A 6,998-nucleotide genomic window follows, 5' to 3' on the forward strand; every position below is an offset into this window, starting at 1 on the left:
CCTTTGTCCAATGTGTTTAAATAGTCTTCATTTTCAGAGAAAATATCATCAAATTTTAGGTATAAAATGTGCTACCAAATGCTTCCATGGCATTTTGCATTGTTGTTGATGTAGTTGTCTTACCTCTGATGCGGATCTTTGTTTAGCACAAATCATTTGTAACCAATGTAGAAACTCTACGGTATTAAAACTGGCGTGCACGAAGACGAAGTTCGAAACCCTGTCTGTATGTAGGGCCTAACAGTGTTAGGTCTAATCAATAGACCGCGATCGCAATACTTCAATGAGCTTTCTTCTTGAACAAATTCGTTGTCTAACATTTTGTTATCCATTTAGGTATCTATCATACCAAATGATTTTATTACTAGAATATCTAACTAGTCAAGTTTATCCTACATTAAGGATCATGTGTTTTAATACTTAATGCTCCCTGATTATGCAATACAATTCATTGATAATTTCTGTTGATACCTGAATACTTAGTCGTAGAATTCGTAGAATATATTGTATATAACAAGCGTTTCTTACAACACAGGATGGAATGCAAGTAACCTGCAAATCCTTAATCTACTCTATCTGCTTCCACCTGTGAACCAGGGCACAAAGGATTGTGCAAGATTTCTGTGGCTTTGGCTATAGACTACCTTATCCAGTTTCAAAAGGTAAGTCAACATGACTATAAGGTTTGTTCAGACATGATGCGACAAACCCCCAGACAATTTTAGTGTTCAGATATGGTGCGCCGAACCACGGCACTTTGATATGTTAATGAACGCACATTAACACATGAAGAGTTTGTCGCAAAAAGCGATAAGTCCATTTTTGAAGATTTTGAAGTACGGTCTCTGTCATAAAGTACAAAATAATACCTTTTAATTTATATATAGGTCACTATACATATAAAAGTACATTTTTAAAGTTATGGTCAAAAGAAGCAAACATTTTCTTATTATTCTCTTATTTTTCTTGACCTTTAATCGCAAATATCGCCATTTGGCAAATATGGACTTATCGGTTTTTGCGAACAAACTCTTCACATCAATACTCAAAAAAGAAATTTTGTTAAAAGTTGTGCAGACAAACTCATGATATCGTATCTTGCAGTTGCACTAACTTTTTTAAGAGCTTGATTGCACCATAACTTCTTAACATCGTGTGGCAAAACATATGCCTCTTTTTTCAGTGTTTTTGTTTTGTTTTGTTGTGTTGTGGTCTTGTTGTTTGTTTTTTACCATCTCATATCCCATTGACTTGTGCACTAAAAATGTTGCCGGAGTTTGTCTCATCATATCTGAACAAGCCTTGAATGAGTCATTTCGTGCAGGCAATTAGAACAAACAGTACTTTGGTATTCTGAAAATGAAACTGATTTTTAAGAATTTAACTGAATTTGTATTTTCTACTTTCTATATCTGTATTTGTAAAAGAAAAGAAATTAGAGGTTTAGGGAAATTTTCTGTTTTTGTTGTTGTTAGACTATGTACTATATTTGGGTCACTTGCTTTTTAAATACATGTTTCACAGATGACCTTTTTGGATGCTGTGAATAGTTTTGCGCACTTGCCTTTGTCAGGGTGATGTTCTGATGACGACAAGAACTTTACTCGTGATTGCTTTTGAAAGTCGATCCTTGAACTTTAAAGATTGTGGGCCACATATGCAGGCTCAAATTTTGAAGCTGCTTTTTAATCAGTCACGAATTAGAGAAAAGTGTTAAATTTCAAAGCTTCTTTAAGAAAAATTCGGTATAAGTGAGTTTGCATTGTGAAATTTTAGTGATCTTTAAGTAAAATTGGATAAGATCCCTTTATAAGCCTCCACTAAGAAGTGGTGCCGGAATTGTTATGGTTTTGAGTAGTCCATCCCTCCGTGAGTGTGATAGCTTGAAAACTGTTTGAATAATCCTATGTGAATGAAACGTGGTAAGCCTATGACTGAGTCGATCTAAATGCGTTTTGGAATCGGATTAAAGGTCACAGTCAAATTTGTCCAGTTTTCATTTGTAAAAGATTCATACAATATGTCTGTTTCTATTTCATTGTTTCCTCACATTTTCAGCCTGATGCTAGTGTAACCTGGCGACTATTTAGAGACTAGCCTCATGGTTACAATTTGCCCACTCATCCTAGTTCCCCTCCCCAAAACCTGTACGAGGACGACTGCATCACTTTCACGCAATTTTAGGTCATGTGATGACCATATCGTCTGTTGAGAATGAGAAGGGCGTTAAGTTGTCTTGACCACTATGGGTTTTGTGGCAACTTAACGCCCTTATCATTCTCAATGGACGATATGCAAATGATAAATTGAATATTTAATGTGCCTCCCTTATATTTTGTTAAAATATTTAGATGAGGTCACTCCTTGTGTAGTTTGTTTGATGCAAATTACCCCCGACCTTTTATGCAAATTTACCCTCACTTGAGGGAAACCAGTTCGGCTACTCCTCACAGTCTGTCCGACGAGTTCATCACCTTAACATCTTGTCTTTGCCTCCTGTTTTTCAGGCTCGACTCTTCAATATCAACTCCACACGCAACTACGCAACTTAACAGTTTAATGTGACTAACCTGACACTAAGGGTGCGTTACATTTTCTGGCACAGTCGGCAGGATCGGACAGGCTGCGACGAGTCTGAATAAGCAGGAAGGCGACTTATACTGGGGGATAAGGGAGGACACACGACCGTGTCCCAACGACCATACGAGACGCCGGAACCGGAGGACTGACTGAGCAGAGGACTGACCGAGCAGAGGGACTGACTGAGCAGAGGGACTGGCTGAACAGAGGGCAGTGGACCTGACAAACTCACGCAGAGTTGACTGAGGGAGCAATCATCATTTTTGTTTTTGATTCTGATTTGCCCTGATTAAGTGAATCCACTGTGCCCACAGATCCTTGCTTTATCCAGTACTAAATTATATACCTCCTTGTTATCATAATTATTGACAAATTACAATCCATTACGCATAAATAGAATCATGGCCTTTCGTGAGGATGCAACACTCTTTTCTGCTGGGTAGGAGCCCATCAACCTCTCCGGGCCGACACAGCCAAACCCAGCCCCAACCGCATTTTCACAAGTGAGGGGCTTCCAGATATTCAGCGGTCACGACTCGAAGGTCAGCATAGAGGACTGGATAAGGGACGTGGTATATTTTCTCACAGCAACAAAGTCCCCTGCCCAGCTTGAGTTCCACACCATCGTAAGGAACCTAAGCGGGAAGCCAGGAGGCTGGTGCTGAACCTGCTGCCTGAGGAACAGACGCAGAGGGGAGCATTCCTGGAGCTACGTCAAGAATACGGCGATTTGTTCACTGCAGACCCATTCGCAGCGTTATACAAGTGGTTTCAACGAACGGGGGAATCTGCTCAATCTTTCGCGATCGCGCTTGAGGCACTCTTCAAAAAGATCGAGGGTGAACATCCGCATGCAGTATCCCCAGATCAGAGGGATGGGGTACTATCCACGTAGTTTATGAGGGGTCTACGGGACGAGGAGCTCTGCCTGTGGTTGGCGCCAATGAGGCCCCGAACGATGCCGTTCCGTGACGTCAGGGAGGAGGTTCGTCTCATTATGAGGGAGAGACAGGGGAAAGGAAACAAGCGAGCGCACACCTACTCCCACGTGGCCCAGGATGCACAGCAACCCTCGGAGACACAAGCCCAGCTGATGCATATAAGCAAGACTTCGGAGGACGTTCTGAAGCTAGTCCGGGGTATCTCAGACCGCCAAGAGGCGGTTGAGCAGAAACTAACGACACTGGAGGAGAGAGTTTTGGCGCTAGAGAACCAAAGAGTAGCCCCACAACCAACCACACACCCCACTCAACCACGAAATCTTAACTGCTGGAGGTGTGGGCAACTTGGCCACTTCCGGTCCAACTGCCCCCAAAACAACATACCCCACCAAGAGGATGTCATGAATGGAAGGACAGTCGCCCTTCATCAGGCCCAAAATTTTAACTGGGCAGGCCCGCGCCGGATGTAGGCGAGTGCGCGGGCAAACAGGACGACCCAATTAAACCCCGCCCCCCTCATCAAAGTTTCCCGATAATTGGCCCCACCAATACGGACAGGTACTCATTAATTGGAATCCCCTGCCTCACCCTAATTGACTCCGGCTCCCAGGTGACAACTATATCTGCTTCTTTTGTGACCTCCCACCCAACCCTTTTCAGACTCAACCCAGAACCCTCTAGTGTGGCGATAAGTGGAGCAGGTGGCCATATCCTCCCTCACCTCGGTGTCCTACTTATTGAGGTTGTGTGCAATGGGCGGCTGTACCAAAATGTCCCAGCCCTCATCGTACTACCTAATAGTTATGGACCAGGAACCGATGCCCTCATTGGCACAAACCTCATCCGGGCTGTCCAGCGAGACGAGCTACCTACCAGGGGAAGCGCCTATTTATCCCACCTCGAGGCCCAAAATGCAGCATGGCATACTGCATGCATCGCGATGGAGGCATTACTACCTGGTGACCAGGCTGGAAGGCTTGGGATACTTACCTACCAGGGCAAATCCCCACCGACTATCAACCCTGGTGAGGAAAGGGATGTGTTCTGCAGGCCCAGGGAACACGTAGCAAGGTGCACCGCCCTCGTTGAACCACTCAGAAGGGCCCACCGTAGAACAAGGATGGTTGTCGGGAGGACACTTGTAGACGTCACGACTGGTAAACATGTCCCGGTCCGTGTACTCAACCTCTCTGACCGACCAGTAACAATATTTCCAAGGACGAGACTGGCCCAGCTCTCCATTGCATGTGCGTATGAGATGCGTACCCGTACCACAAGCGATAGCAACTCAGCCAGGAATGCCCACGTCTCAGCACACCCACATCCCAGGCTGCCCACTCACCCGATATCCCTGAAGTGGACCTTTCCACGTCATCCTTGACCAATTCATCAGAGAGAACAGTCCTAACCAGCCTCCTTCATATATATACTCAGACGTGTTCTCTCAACATGACTGACTACGGGTGTGCCACTGACATCGAACATGAAATACCCCTGGTTGACAATGACCCCTTTCGCCTGCCCTACAGCAGAATTCCCCCAGCCCAATTCCAGGAGGTCAGACGACACATTCAGGAGATGGAGAAGGCAGGCGTGATCAAGAAAAGCAATAGTCCATATGCTTCCCCGTTCGTCATTGTGCAGAAGGATGGGGCTATCAGGCTGTGTGTGGACTACCGTAGGTTGAACAGTAAGATGAAACATGACGCCTTCCCCATACCCCGGATCGATGAGGCATTGGACGCCCTGGGCAAGGCCAAGTATTTCTTGACGCTAGACTTGACGAGTGGATACTGGCAGGTCAAGGTGGCCGAAAAGGACCAGCCAAAGACAGCGTTCACGACACCAACGGGCCTCTATGAGTACGTCCGAATGCCCTTTGGCCTGCAAAACGCCCCAGCGACCTTCCAACGCCTCATGACTGCATGCCTCCGGGAACACAATTTCGAATCCCTAATATACTTGGACGAAGTGTTCTCCTCCACCTTCGAAGAACACTTGAAGTCTTCCAAGGTCTCCGTCGGTTCGGTCTCAAGGTAAAGCCAAGAAAGTGCCACCTGCTGCAGGAGAAGGTGAACTACGTCGGCCACGTGATCAGTGCCAATGGCATTGAGACAGACTCAGAAAAGACCCAAGCAGTCTCGGAGTGGCCACGCCCAACGAATAGCCGAGAGGTGAGACGCTTCCTCGGATTCACCGGCTATTGTAGACACTTCATCCACGGATATGCAAAGATAGCACGCCCCCTGTTCCAGCTGACTGAAGGCGGCAGCCAGAAGCGTAAGTCTCGAAACCCTCCCCCTCCCTTCATATGGTCCGACGAGTGCGAGCAGGCATTCAACGAACTCAAGACGGCATTAACCAACCCCCCTGTCCTGGGTTTCCCTGACTTTGAGCAACCATTCCAGCTGGAGGTTGACGCGTCTGGTACAGGACTTGGCACCGTACTCAGCCAAGCACAAAACGGCATCAAGCGTGTCATTGCATATGCAAGTAAGTCCTTCACCCCTCTGAGAAGTATCCAGCCCACAAGTTGGAATTCCTGGCGCTTAAATGGGCAGTCGTTGACAAGTTTCGGGAACACCTGCTGGGTCGTCGCTTCCACGTTCTCACAGACAACCCCCTCCTCTATGTGACCACTTCTGCCAAGCTGGATGCTACTGGTCAACGTTGGGTTTCAGCTTTGGCAGATTTTGACTTCACTGTGGAATACAGGAATGGTCGCACCAACGCTGCTGCGGATGCACTGTCAAGACACCCTAATTTCGACAAAGAGGGTGGGCCCCAGAACCAACTCCACCTTCAGGGCATACAAATAGGCTCTGCTATTGGCCCACAACTGGCGGCCAACCTCCAGGCGGCAACTACAGGAACACCCTCAATTGACCAGATTTCCCCGGATGTCATTGCCCGTCAACAAGGCAGGGACCAAGACATCAGCCATGTTCTCCCTTTCGTCCAGCATAATTCAAAGCCCACAAAGCAAGAATTACAGGAATGTCCTCCACTTTCCCAGCTCCTCATGAGGCAGTTCGACCGCTTGACTTTGAAAGATGGGGTGCTCTGCCACTCAGTCCAAGACCCTAATGGCCATAAGCTTCTACAGTTGGTCCTCCCCAGGTGCTTCCATGAGTTGGTACTCCGACACCTACACAATGATGCTGGACACCCAGGTTGGGAGCGAACCCTAAGTACCGTGAGACAACGGTTCTTCTGGCCACGAATGTCCAAGGATGTCCAGAACTGGTGCATCACATGCCAGAGATGTTGCCTCAGGAAAACCCCAACATCTAGTAATCGGGCCCTGCTCGCTAGCATCCATACTTCAGAGCCAATGGAGCTGGTGTGCATCGACTTCCTGAAGCTAGAGAAATCAAAAGGTTTCGAGAATGTCCTGGATGTTACCGACCACTTCACCCGGTATGCCCAGGCCTACCCCACGAAAGACCAACTGGCCTCCACTGTCGCCAAAACACT

Source organism: Diadema setosum, chromosome 1 (genome assembly GCF_964275005.1).
Source record: "Diadema setosum chromosome 1, eeDiaSeto1, whole genome shotgun sequence".
Taxonomy (NCBI): Eukaryota; Metazoa; Echinodermata; class Echinoidea; order Diadematoida; family Diadematidae; genus Diadema; species Diadema setosum.